The sequence below is a fragment of the Vombatus ursinus genome, unplaced genomic scaffold, assembly GCF_900497805.2.
Source record: "Vombatus ursinus unplaced genomic scaffold, bare-nosed wombat genome assembly UNPS02014791.1, whole genome shotgun sequence".
NCBI classification, from domain to species: Eukaryota; Metazoa; Chordata; class Mammalia; order Diprotodontia; family Vombatidae; genus Vombatus; species Vombatus ursinus.
In genome coordinates, this window is record NW_020954569.1 from 2,490,065 (window position 1) to 2,503,908 (window position 13,844).

General features: G+C 39.6%; 1 non-coding gene across 1 annotated transcript; it reads left to right on the forward strand.

Moving 5' to 3' along the window:
- Positions 1–13,417: 13,417 nt before the first annotated feature.
- Positions 13,418–13,488, forward strand: TRNAG-GCC. Its single transcript has one exon. It is a non-coding gene; the product is annotated as a tRNA-Gly (tRNA).
- Positions 13,489–13,844: the final 356 nt, after the last annotated feature.

Genomic DNA, 13,844 nt, shown 5'->3' on the forward strand with positions numbered 1-13,844 from the left:
TTGTGTTGACTGCAGCATGCCCTGGAACTACTCTGAAGAAAGAGATATAACAACAACAACAACAAAAATAATTTTAAAAATATGAACTGGCATTTATATAGCACTTTAAGGTTTGTAAGGTGTTTAACTCATTTGATTCTCATTACAACTGTGAGGTAGGTATTATTATTATCCTCATTTTACAGATGAGGAAACTGAGGCAGACAGAAGATGTGACTTGCCCAGGGTCACACAGCTAGTAAGCGTCTGAGGCCAGATTTGAACTCAGATCTTCTTAATTTCAGGTCTAGTGTTTTGTCCACTGCACCTAGCTGACTTAGGGGAAAAAGAGGATAAAGAACCCAAACTGCCTAGATTATGGCTGATGAGATGGGCCTAGATGGATAGGAAAATGAATGAATAAAACATTTATTAAGTGTTTACTATGTGCAAAGCACTGTGCTAAGCATTGGGGATACAAATAGAAATGTAAGACACAGCTCTTGTTCCCAAGAAGCTCACACTATGTTGGGGGAGATGATGCGTAGGGAAGCTTTCAGCTTCAGTTCAGATGGCAAGGTCCTATGATCCTTAGCTGCAGCAGCAGAGCAGATGGTAATGCTTCTTTTTTAATGTCATTTCCCTTGAGGAAATCCTATTGGTTTCTGATGTTGAACTATTTGACAGTGCCAAGGACTTTGATGGCCAGAACTTTCTTTTCTGGGTCTTCCATCTGCAGGAGTAGTTGCCAGGATGCAACTCTGCAGGGGCTGCTTTCCAGGATGTTGACTGGCAACACTAGGCTAGAAGCATTTTTATTCCCAAGACTCTTGGGTTCAGGGTCCAGGGATGTTTGCATCAGGGTTTGAGGGAAGATGGTGGTTGAGGCACTAGTGGTTTGACTTTCACGTACATGCTGCCTCCTGTGTCTTCCTTATGGTGCCTTGAAGTATCAATGATTTGCCTGCCCTATGGATAGCAGTTGGTTGGTAGTGGTGACTGGTCCCTCCTCTACAAGAGTTGCTTCCCTAGATGATGAAGGTAGTGCTGGGCAGGAAACAGAAACAATGATTTGGGAGGCTGCTACTCCCAGGCCTTCTATGTGTAAATTAATATTGGTGGCAATTGGTCTATAGTTGTTGCTGGTGGTAATGGCAAAGATGAATTCCTTCTCTACAATGATTTCTTCCTTCAATGATAGTCGTGGCATCTGGGCTGGATGTAGTTCTGGCCATTCGGAGGCTCTGCTATTCTCAAGGTTCTTGGGCTTAGGATCCTGGAGATCACATTTGGGAAACCATGTAGTAGTTTTTAATTATGCTGAGATGCTTGATGATACAAAAGCTCATTTTTGAAAACCACTATTTTCTTAGTGATACATGTATGACCATGATCTCAGGTGACGCCCAAAGTTCAAAGTAAAGATGAATGCAAGGTGTAAGTATGCTGAAATGTATTCCCAATGATACCTTTCACATGAGAAGTAGCATAAAAAAGATTGGCAATGACATGACTTCAAAAGGAGGTGAGATCATACTAATTAGAGTGAGAACTAGCAGAGAGATGGCCAGAGTATTACACTGATATTCATTAAATATTAAAAGAACCAGAGAAAAGACTACAGTGTATTTTATGTATTATTTATAAAGTGTTTACAGAAATACATGAATGAGAATCAAATAGGATGGGAAAGCAAAGATGTGGAATGTGTTATAGTCTGTACCATTTATGGGAAGTGGTTATATTTACACCAGTGAGATCACAGGCACTGAAGTATTTCCATTGTCCCAGAAGGGAATCAGTATTTAATTGATATCCCATTCAACTATGAAATTAAATGTTCCTTGGATTCAGTGCAGGGCAAAACACTTCTCAGGACACCATCTATTTCCTATTCTCTGAACAGACTAGGCAGGAAGGATAAATTAAATAGCAAAGTATTTTATTGAAACAGAAGTGTAAAATAAATAGTAACTAGCAGGGGAAATTTAGCATTAAAGTCATTTTAAGTAATTTTAGCTTTAAATAAATACATTCTCTATGCAGATGGTCATGGAGAAGTCAACAAACTCCTGAAAACATTCTCCAAGGTGAGAAAGGGTTTCAGTTTCAGTGCTGAAAATACTCTCCTGCCTGAGTTATCAGGACTGTCTCCCTTTAACTGACTGAGTCTAGGTGCTGCTATTGGCTTACCTCCCAAATCTCACTGGCAGTGTCCTAGGGCTCCCATGTTGTTTCTGTTCCACCCTGCCTCCACAGCTATCATCCACTGAAACTCTACTCCACTGTTACTGTCATTTGGACTTTTAGCAGCCATCCGCTGAAGCACCACTCTGCTGCTGCTTCTCATCACTGTTGCTGTTTGCCTCTGTTGCTTCTTCATGGTAGGGTCATTGCTCTCCCCTCAAGTGAAACTTCCAGGTCTATATGTCTTGGGACTAGTCAACACATTTTCAATTCTGAGGAAAGTTAATTTTAATGTTATATCATTTGATTATTAATACTGATTTGTAATATCCCCTACTCTGTTTAAAATCCCCACTTTTGGATTTAACTCACATGGAAAAATTTCTTCCAGGAACTAGCTGAGGAATGTGATAACATTCCAGCCCCTCCCAGAGCCTGGTCTGGGCCTTTCTGTTTATCCCATAAACAAAAACTAACTTGAGCAAGTCCACACTACCTAGAAATGACTCTTGTGTCCTTGGTTTCTAATCAAAGTTGGGGTGACATAGTGCATGAAGGAGAAAAAAGCCAGAGAGGTCTGGATCAGATGGCTTCCTCTGCCCAGATTGCTGGAGATCACTGAATCTCATGATCAGGCCAAGTTCTCAACAGGAGGGGCTGAGACCTCTCAGCTACCTCCTCATTAAATGTCTGCCAATCAGGGTTGCTTTTCTCTTGTCAGAGGAGGTCTCAGCAATTTGCTGTTGGGAAAACAGTCCTGGATTCATATAGGCCCCGTGCATCCTTGGGGGTCTTTGATTACTCAGAGAGATCATTGACCATCAACTTATTGATTATTGGCTGGCTTAGTTAATAAATTGATTTTTAATGCTTGGAATTTTGTCTCTAGGAATTTTATATGCCATAGTTCCATCTTTAATCTCCTAGATCCACCTCACTGGAACAAAAAAGGATCTACATAAGCAACTATGAAACTTTTCCCCCTCCCTCCTTTCAACAGAACAGTTACTCTTATCAGAGAGTTAATGAATTCCTTTCACCTCTTCCCTGCCTCAGGATGCAAGCAGTAAGTTCACCATATAATGGCTCTCACTGAGCCTTTCTGAGGTGAGAAATAAACATGTATACCTCTTTATGTCTCTTTCTCTCCCAGTAGCTAATATATACTGTTTATGGCTGGTTTTGTTTTTAGTTTTGATTTTGGTAACCCGATAGGCAAGAAGGGTACCTTCCTAGATGTATAGAAGCAGGGTAGGATGAACAGAAGATATAAGGACTATAGGGAGTAATATGACAGGAAGAAATAAAGGGCAGAATGCATGAGAGATTAGAAGAGGAGAAATGAAGTATTGGGGGTGGGGGTGGAGGGGTCTATAAAAAGAATTTTGAATCAGAGTGTTTGTCTCCCTCTGGGCTGTACTTCAACACTTTTTATACACACACACACACACACACACACACACATATATATCATAATATGTGATTGGTTGATTGTAAGGGACCGTAGAGATCATCTAGCTAAATTCCTTCATTTTACCAATAAGGGAAGTGAAGCCCAGAGTGATTATGTGATTATCTTGCTCAGGATCATACAGGTAATAAATACTAGAGCTGGGATTTAAATCCAGCTCTTTTGGCTTCAATTCTAACAATCTTTTTTCTACATAACATACAGTTATTTGTGGCACTCATCTACTCTTTAAACTTTAAGCTTTTTAAGGGTCAGGATAACATTGTTCTTGTTTTTGTAACCCTAGTACCTTAGGCAGAGGAGTGGCTCAATAAATGTCTGTTGAATTATTTTTTAAAAAATGGGTGAGGCTTTTTTATCTATTTTAAGGGAATTTTTTTAAAATTAAGTTTTCTCAATTAACAAGCACTTATTTCATAAACCTGCACCCCCATCTACCACTCATGTTAAGAAAAAAAAAACAACAAAACTTTTGTAACAAATATTCATTGACCTTGTTTAAAAACAGGTCTCATTCTGTATATTGAGTCTTCCACTACTATCAGGTGAAGTATAGTAGAATTTCTCACCATCAGTAAGAAAGGGACAGTTTTAAGCATTAAAAGGAGATGTGGGCAAGAGCATTAGAAAAGAATTACAAGGGCAGAGCAATAGGTAGAGAAGAAAAGTCTGGTTAAAAAGTTATGGACTGACTTGAGTGGAGCAGCACTGTTGTTGGCAGGGAATCCACAAAGAGGAAGACAGAAGAATAGTAGTAGTAGAGCAGAAATTACTAGGGCTGTGACTGTGATTGTGGCCTGAACTGAACCTTTGATAAAAGGTTACTACATTTTACTACTATTACTATTACTACTACTACTATTACTACCACTCCCACCACCACCACCACTACCACCACTACTACTAGTACTACCACTACTACTACTACCACTACTACTGCTGCTGCTGCTGCTGCTGCTGCTGCTGCTGCTGCTGCTGCTACTGCTGCTACTACTACTAGTACTAGTACTACTATTGTCAAAACAATTCTGGGAGGCAGGTGCTATTATTATCTCCATTTAACAGATGAGGAAACTAAGGCAGACAGAGTTTAAATGACTTGTTCAGAGTCATACAGCAAATACACATCTGAAGCCAGACTTAAACTCAGATCTTCCTGACTCCAGGTCTAGCTCTCTTTCCATTGTTACCACCTAGTTGCCCCAAATAGTCAAGACACCTTTGGCTCACTCTCTGATGGGTTTTCATTTTCCCGAAGGAGTTATATAGTCTCCTATACTTATAGTACTTCCATGGATAGGATCCCTCACAGGGAAAAGCATCCAAGGGTGCCAGCATGTTAATTACCCTAACCAATCTCCTAAGGAAATATTCTGCACACTAATAGAACACCCTCTTCAACCCACCCCTTCACACAAGGGCAAAACACTGCACTCAAAGTCAAAAAGAGAATGTGCCCTTCATCCTCTAATCTTGCATAGTATATGTAACTCAAATATCAATGAAGGACAAGGTCTGGTCCCTATATAGCCCAATCCCCTCTCTATTGCTGTCTCTCCCCTGTTTTTGATCTCCTAAAGGTCTGGTGAATTAATTACCATGGATTAATTACCCAGTAATTATTAATTATCATTCATGTGGGTACTCTGGACAAGCTGAGTTTAATCTTTGACAAAGAGTTAACCTCGTCAAAGGTAAGGAAACCTCATCAATGGCAGAACAATGTCCTTATAGATTGGGGTAGGGGGGAGGAGAGGGGAATGGATGTGATGCACAATGAAGACTTTATACTTTGTATGGGAGGACATTGTCAACGGCAGAACAAAGACCTGAACAGTCACGGAATAAAGCTCTGAGATAAAGCCTGGAACACTTACTGCACTTATACAGGTGTAAATTTTCCATCATTGCCTAGATGCCTTATCCCTAGCCTCTTCTAAACCAATATGTTGTATTTTTGTGACTTATTTTCTCCTTTAACACTGCTCTTGATCATTTTAATCTGCTTTCATCTGAATAAAAATGTAGAAGGGTGAACAAGTTTTTAGTCAGAATAATCCCTTAAAGAGGATCCCTTTAGGGACAGCTTCTGGTGATGGAGATAGAGAATAAGAGGCAGAGTGAAGAAAGGTAAGGGTTAATTTGATGGTATTTAGCAGAGTGAAGAATAAGTTGTAAAGATTTGGAGGTTTTACCTGTGAGAGGTGATTGATATGGAAACCCTTTAACATATGAATGAGTGAATGAATATATTATACTTGTGTATAGTATAGGTATATAGGTATATATATATAACAAATGTATATAACATATAAGTCTATTTTAAAATATAATAAAATACAGAATAACTGTTGCCTTAGATGATTTTGCTTATGGTATAGCTGAAGTGAGAGCTAAGTGACTTAAGATTTAGTCCTAAACTCAACTTTGCAATCTTTAGCAGATCATAATAACTGAATAATACTATGTGATGTTATCAAGACTTCCATCATTTATAATATTTTGGTTTTTAGCACTTTCACTATCAGAATAAAATGACTGAATATTCCAATATCTCTTCAAAATATAAAGACCAGTGGATTCTTCTTAGTACCCTTGTAAAGAATATTTGGAAAGAAAGATGACAACAAGGGGCAGCTAGGTGGTGCAGTGGATAGAGCACCGGCCCTGAAGTCAGGAGGACCTGAGTTCAAATCCGGCCTCAGACCAAACACTTGACACGTACTAGCTGTGTGACCTTGGGCAAGCCACTTAACCCCGATTGCCTCACCAAAAAAAAAAAAAAAAGAAAGATGACAACAATGAGGCACTCATAGTTTGATTTGCAGAGTCATGATGCTTTTTCTCCTTTCAGAATCACTATCCCATTTCTAATAAGGAAAAGTGCAAAGAGTTGGCATTTCCTTGGTCCTTGGTCTCCACGTGTTGTCATATTGCCCTGTTGTGTTGATTTACTAGGCTCTGTTCACATAGCATGATAAGACCCAAGAAGTGCCAGTTGAATTGAAAACTGCAAAAACAAATGCCTCTATTAGCAGGACGGTGGAAAAAAGAAGGATTCAACAGGGTTGGACATTTTCAAAGTAATCACTTTCAGCAGAATCTGGCTTATCCATACATCCATCAGTAGGAAGAGTGGCCATCCAGACATCCCTACTAGACTGGGGCCCTCAGGACTGACCTCTTAGAATGTCCTTGGTTTCATTGCCCCAGTCCATAAAAGAGGGATCATGTTGGGAATAAAAAATCAATTATCCAGATGGTTACCCTGAGTCCCTAGTCAGTTTGAGGTAATCCATAATTTTCATCAGTTTGGAATGCACCCACCTAATTGCTCTGATTCATCAGGTTTCTTTGGAGGCAGGTTTTTCATCCAGTCTCCAAAACATTGCTTTATTTTGCAATATAACTTGTGTTTATTGGGCTTCATCCTGGTGTCAGTGCAGCAGCTGCCAAACATCCAGGAAGTTAATGCTTTATCTCTTTTTCTGTTCCATTCTCCATCTCCCACATGAATGTTCCCTGGATGCTATCTTTGAATAGGATGCAAAATAAGAGGTCAAGTGGGCAATTGACTATTCCTTTGAGTGTTTTTCCAATTTAGGAGTCTTTGATCCCTTCTACTTAATAAACAACATCCGTCTCCTTTATCCCCCTGTGGCCACAATCCTCTTTTCCATTCCTCCTGCCCCCATCCACGTCCTGTCACAGCAAATCCTTTGAAAATTCAACTTTAGCTCTAAAGTCAAAGAAAGCAAGGCCACAAAGGGGAAGTGAATTATGAACATATGAAAGTGGTTTTGTTTGGAAGCATTATCAGCATTCCTTGCAAACAAGTTGCTGCCATATGTAGCAGTCTGGGCATTGAAGGATTTCATTTTTAATATGAATGATAAAATGTGATAAATAATAATAACCAAAAAGTTATGAAGGGTGAGATAGGGTGTCCGGTGATTCCTTTCCCTGTAGCCCTTCTTCCCTGTTTCAAGAAGTAACCTTGTTTAGCTTTGACTCTCTATTCTCTCCCCATAGGTACTGTTGGCTGAAAGAGGGTATGTAATTACTAAGGATCCCTTGATTTGTAGATATAGCAATCAAGTAGATGGGGGATATCAAAGAATAAACTGTCGGATCCTCCTGGGAGTTACTGCTTTGCCTTGTCCTTATATTAATCTGGTAGGAGGGTAACAGTATTGATATTTTTAAATTAACACTCCTCCTGCTAAAGCAAATTACTTCCAACATGTTACAGTTCATCAGCTCAAACTAGTTTTTTTAAAAAGTCAGCCGAAGACAGAAAATCCATGACAAGTTTATCTGTCTGTGATGTCATTTGTATTCTTGGGTCTGGCCCCCATTTTTATTTTTCATCATTCCTTTTTCTCACAGCTCAAATGGTTCACAAAGTAACACCCTTATCAGAAGACAAGCAGCAAAATAGTTTATAGGTGTGGACTTTGCGCTGGTCAAAGTCAACCTCTGAAGGGCTTTGCTCACTGGTGTGTGTCCCATGTTGTCTCTACAGAAGACTTGTTATGAAAAACTGATCATTTGTTCCAACCCTTACTGTGGCTTCAAAATTTACAAGTGGCTTCTCTAAACAGCCATGAAGTGCTTTACTCTACCCAGTGCCCAGTGGTCCATTGACCATGATATCCATGCATTTATTTTTAGATGACACAGAGCTGATAGAGCAAGCTAACACATTGGTTGACTGAAGCAAAATTCAAATACATTGACAGACTAGAATTTGGGGTTGAGTCAAATAAGATTAAATTTATTAGGGATAAATATAAAGTCTTACATTTGGCAGCATGTCTAGATAACAGTAAGAATGAAAATGATCCAGGGCTTTAAAGAGACTACAAGCACCGTATGAGTCAATACCATGGTATTAGAACCAAGAAAGTAAATAGAGCACTGGGCCTGGAGTCAGGAAGATCTGAGTTCAAATCTAGCCTCAGACACTTGCTGGCTCTGTGACTCTGGGCAAGTCACTTTTCTTCTGTCTGCCTCAGTTATCTCTCCATCAGTAAAATGGGGACAATAATACCATTTACCTCCCGGGGTTGTTTTGTGGATAAATGAGATAACATTTGTGAAGCACATTGCAAATCTTAGAGTGATATATAAATGCTGACTATCATTACATAATAATCTTTTATTTTTTCCCAGTTACCTGTAAAAACAATTTTAACATTTATTTTTTTAAAAAAATTGGGTTTCAGATTCTGTCCCTTCCCCCTCCCTGAGATGGAAAGCAATTTGATATAGGTTATATATGTGCAATCATGCAACACATATTTCTGTATTAGTCATGTTGTGAAAGAAAACATGGACCAAAAAAAAAAAACCCATGGAAAAAAAGTGAAAAACAGTATGCTTCGATCTGCATTCAGACTCTATCAGTTCTTTCTCTGGAGGGGATAGTATTTTTCATCATGAGTCCTTTGATATTGTCTTGGATTATTGTATTTCTGAGAATAGCCAAATCATTCACAGTTGATCATCATTATGATATTGCTATTACTGTGTGCAATGTTTTCTTGGTTCTGCTCACTTCACTCTGTATCAGTTTATGTAAGTCTCTCCAGGTTTTTCTAAAATTATCCTACTTGTCATTTCATATAGCACAAAGGTATTCCATCACAATCATATACCACAACTTGTTCTTAGCTATTATTATTATTGAAATATCTCATAGAGGAATAATGAAATGATAGTCCCATTATAACTTGCCCAATCAAGCTACTTCTGTAATATTGCTTTCCATTTTGGATGCTGTATTGGAAAAGCCTTTGACAGGCTGGAGAGCACCTAGAGAAGAGCAACTTGAATGGTGAAAGGCCTTGAGTTCATGCCACATGAGGATAAGTTGAAGGAACCAGGGATGTTCAGCCTGGATAAGAGAAGATTTAGAGGAGACCCAACAGCAGTCCTCAAGGATTTGAAGGCTATCATACACAATCAATCAATAAGCATTTTTGAATATTGCCTGGATTAGATCTGATCTGTTTAGCCCCAGAGGGCAGAATTAAAAGCAATAGGTAGAAGTCACAAGAGGCAATCATATGCTTGATGCTTTGTACCCATTAGAGTTATCCAAAAGTTGGCAGTTGGCTGCCTTGAAACAACACAATGAGGTTCCCCCTCATTGGTGGTCTCCAAGCAGTGGCCAGATGACGATTGTCAGGTGTTAAGCAGAATGATTTTTTTTTTTCAAGTATGTGTTGTTCAAGATGGCTGCTGAAGTGGAGAAATTTCATAAGTCAATGAATGATGGTGTAGTCTTCTTGAAAATCTGTACGGAGGCTAATTGGCTTTAGGGTCGACTTTGCCACTGCCAACTTCCTACCTCCTGCATTCTTTCTTTGTTCAACAAATTCAATAAACATGTATTAAATGTCACTATGTGCAAAAGAAAGAAAAATGCAAAGATAAGACATGCAATCTTCCTCTCTGTAGCTTGAAATGATAATAACATACGATTATCAATGAACAATGTAAGATAACTACAAATGAAGTGTTAAGTGAGGTCAAAGGAAGGAAAGATAATCTCCAACCAGGGACATCAGAGGAGACTTTATGGAGAAGGAGTAGCATTTGACCTTGGTCTTTAAAGATGGATTTCAACTGGTAGAGATAGGGAGTGGGGTGGATATTCTGTTGATAGAAAGCAAAGTTATGCAGGCAAGAAAGTTCATATCCATATCTATATCTATATCTATATCTATATATCTATCTATTTAGTCAGAGGTTAAGTGACTTGCCTAGGGTCACATAGCTAGCAAGAATCTGAGGTTGGATATGAACTCGCTTCTTTGATGCTGTCATCTATATTATGCTGAACAGTCTAGTTGGGCTGCAGTATAGACAGCAGTAGTAGAGAAAAGGGATACATCTGGAAATAAAGGTGATGTAGAATCAAAAGTGAACAATACAATTTTAAAAAGAAAGTTCAGATAGAATCTCTAGGCCCCTCCAACATTAGGTCTGTTTTGTGAAAAATACAAACCAATCATGGTAACTCCATAGCTCCAACACAATCCTCAACAGGAGCCATTATAAAAGCTAGTTCCAAGTGAAATCTGGAAATGAGTGGAAGGACAATGAAAGCAGTGAGGAATTACAAGAACACAGCCAAACTTTCATGGCTACTTCTCCCTGGAGTAGGTAGCAAACAAACTGAGCTGGAGTTTCCATTGGATTCACATTTAATCCTACATTTTTACATGAAAATTATCAAATATTCTTGGATTTGCACAAAAATTAAAATGGTGAAAGATTTTGGATAGAGGAGAGGATTGAGTGCTTTGTTTGGCCTCTCTCCCTCTCTCCATCATCTTCTAAGGTACCAGACTGGCTATGATCCAAGTCCCTGAAGAGACGACATATGCTCCAGACACCAGCTTCACTCTAATGATGGTCTTGGCTCAATTTGATGATTTGATGCAGAACAGGAGGTGACAGATGAATTTGGTGTGAAGGTTCCCTTAGAAGCAGGGAGTCCCAGAACTTTGGGTATTCCCATGTGAATGGGAATTTTCCTAGGGAAATCTCATTGCTAAGGAATGATAGATAATAAGAGTCACTAAGTATCATTGTTGTCAACTTTCATTTAGCAGATACCCTGGAGGGAAAAAACGAAGTGCCTGGAAGAGATGAAAGCTGGCTTATTGGAAAACCTAGTGAGAAAGTCACAGATGTCTGGAGCTAAGCTAAAAACAAAAAGTTCAAAATATTGAAGCCAAGGGTCCCACTGGTGAGTCTGCTGCTACCATCGCCATTAGTCAGACCTTTCTCCTTATTCAATGCTCTTGTTCAGAAATTGCTTTTGAGTGAAGAGAATCACAAAAGAGAAGAGCTGAAGGGGACCTCAGAGGCCATCCAGGGCAACTCATGGCTGAATGGAAATTCCTTGTACAACATAGCCAACCACAGGTCATTCAACCTTCCCTTAATTAAAGAGGAACCCACTCCATACCGAGTCCGCTCATTAGACTTCTGGACACCTCTAATTGTTAGAGGCTCTGGCTGCATATTACGCCAAAATCTGCAACTTCTAACGATGACTCTAAGTTCAACAAAAGGAACTTTAAGAACTTTTTTCTATGAAAATAGTTTTGTTAAATGTATGAAACATTTTCTGTGGTAAGAGTGGCTAACATTTATACAGCACCTTAAAATTTGCAAAGCACTTTACAAATACAATTTTATCCTCAAAACAACCCTGGGAGGTAGGTGCTATTATGTCTCCCATTTTATAAATGGGAAACTGAGACCCAGGGAAGTTAAATGACTTGTGCAGGGTTGCACAGCTAACAGGTATCTGAGGCTGAATCTGAGCCTTATGTATCTGTAGTACCTCATGGCTTTTAAAGGTCTTTGACTACATTGTTTCTTTTGATCCTCATCTAGTGAGATGGAGCAGAGTAGATGATATTATTCCCATTTTACAGATGAGACAATAGAAGCCCAAACTGTCTAAGTGGTTTGCCTGAGGTCGGAGGCTAAGTACAGGGCAGTCAGGAATAGAACTCATGTTCTTTGTCTTTTGCCTCCTAGACTTAGAAAGACTCTGTGCTTTGGAAGGATTTGTTGCTGTTCTGCTATCAGTTGACTGATCAGCTACACAGTTCAACCACTTCCTTCTGGAAATTCTTCTTTCTATTTTATGTCTTCCTGCTTGAAGATTGCACCAGGTTTTGTTGCTTCTAGGGTCCCCAGAGACTGCTATTTACCTTCACTCATTATGCATTTTTTGGGAGTCTGTTATGGAAAATTGGCAGTGAGATGTGATCTTCTGTGGGTTGATCCCAGTACATTTAGGGATGTAGACCTGAACTTTAGTGCAGGCTAGATGAGACAAGGGTTGAGTTATTGAACACCCGGTGAGGTCCAGGTCTCATTTTTCCCCACTATAAGCCTGATAACACCTTCTAGTCTTAACAGACTGGGACCATAGCAACAACACAATTGATTCTTTTTCCTTTTTCTTTTATAGGACCTTCCAAACATAATAAAGAACACTGTCCTTCGCATGAAACAACATTCTCTTTCCTAGTTTGGGGCATTTTGCATTCTTTCCATGTAACTCAGCATTTCTTAAGCATGTGACTTTCTTTTCATTTTAGACAGGAAATTACTCCTATGAAACACTGGTGATGGGAGAATAATTCAGTTAAATCGTGGACAGAATAACTCACAACCAATTCTTCCCTGCTCAGAATTCAGTTGTCTCCTCCATTTCACTAGATATTCAGACCTAACTACATCTAGCACATCTACCTATTGGAAGTCTTGCCTGCCTTAGTATGAATGTCCTTTAGACTGCATTTTCAAACTTGAAACCAGGCACACCTGGATACTGCAAATCATCTGAAATTTCAGGGTGTATCCATGATTGAGAAGCAGCATGGTATGTAATGTATAGAGCTGGCCTTAGAGCCAGGAAGATCTGGATCCAAGTCTCACCTTTGTCACATACTGGCTATGTGACCCTGGGCAAATTACAACCTCTCTGTGCTTTAGGCTATTTTAGAGAGGATAAGTCAATCAATAAATAGGCATTTATTAAGTGTCTACTATATGCCAGGTACTATAAGTTCCAGCCCATAGAGAGAGGCAGAGAGAGAGGAGAGAGAGAGAGAGAGGGAGGGAGAAGGTGCTGATCTGCATAGGTAGATAGAATAAGACAATAAGACAGACATATCTGGGAGTTCCCTAAATCAGTGAAATCACCGACCTAGTCCCTATTACTCTCCTTGACAAGTATGAACTGCATTGGTGGTTCAGTGGTAGAATTCTCGCCTGCCACTCAGGAGGCCTGGGTTCGATTCCCGGCCAATGCAGAAGCTAGAAACTTTGGGGCAGCTCGGTGGCACAGTGGATAGAGCACCGGCTCTGAAGTCAGGAGGACCTGAGTTCAAATCCGGCCTCAGACACATAATACTTCCTAGTTGTGTGACTCTGGACAAGTCACTTAACCCCAATTGCCTCACTTAAAAAAAAAGTGACAAAATCCTGCCTGTACTCTGGGGCAGCTAGGTGGAGCAGTGGATGGAGCACCGGCTCTGAAGTCAGGAGAACCTGAGTTCAAAAGCAGCCTTAGACCAAACACATGACACTTACTAGCTGTGTGACCTGGGCAAGTCACTTAACCCCAATTGCCTTAAAAAAAAAAAAGGTATGAAGCAAGGCTTCCATG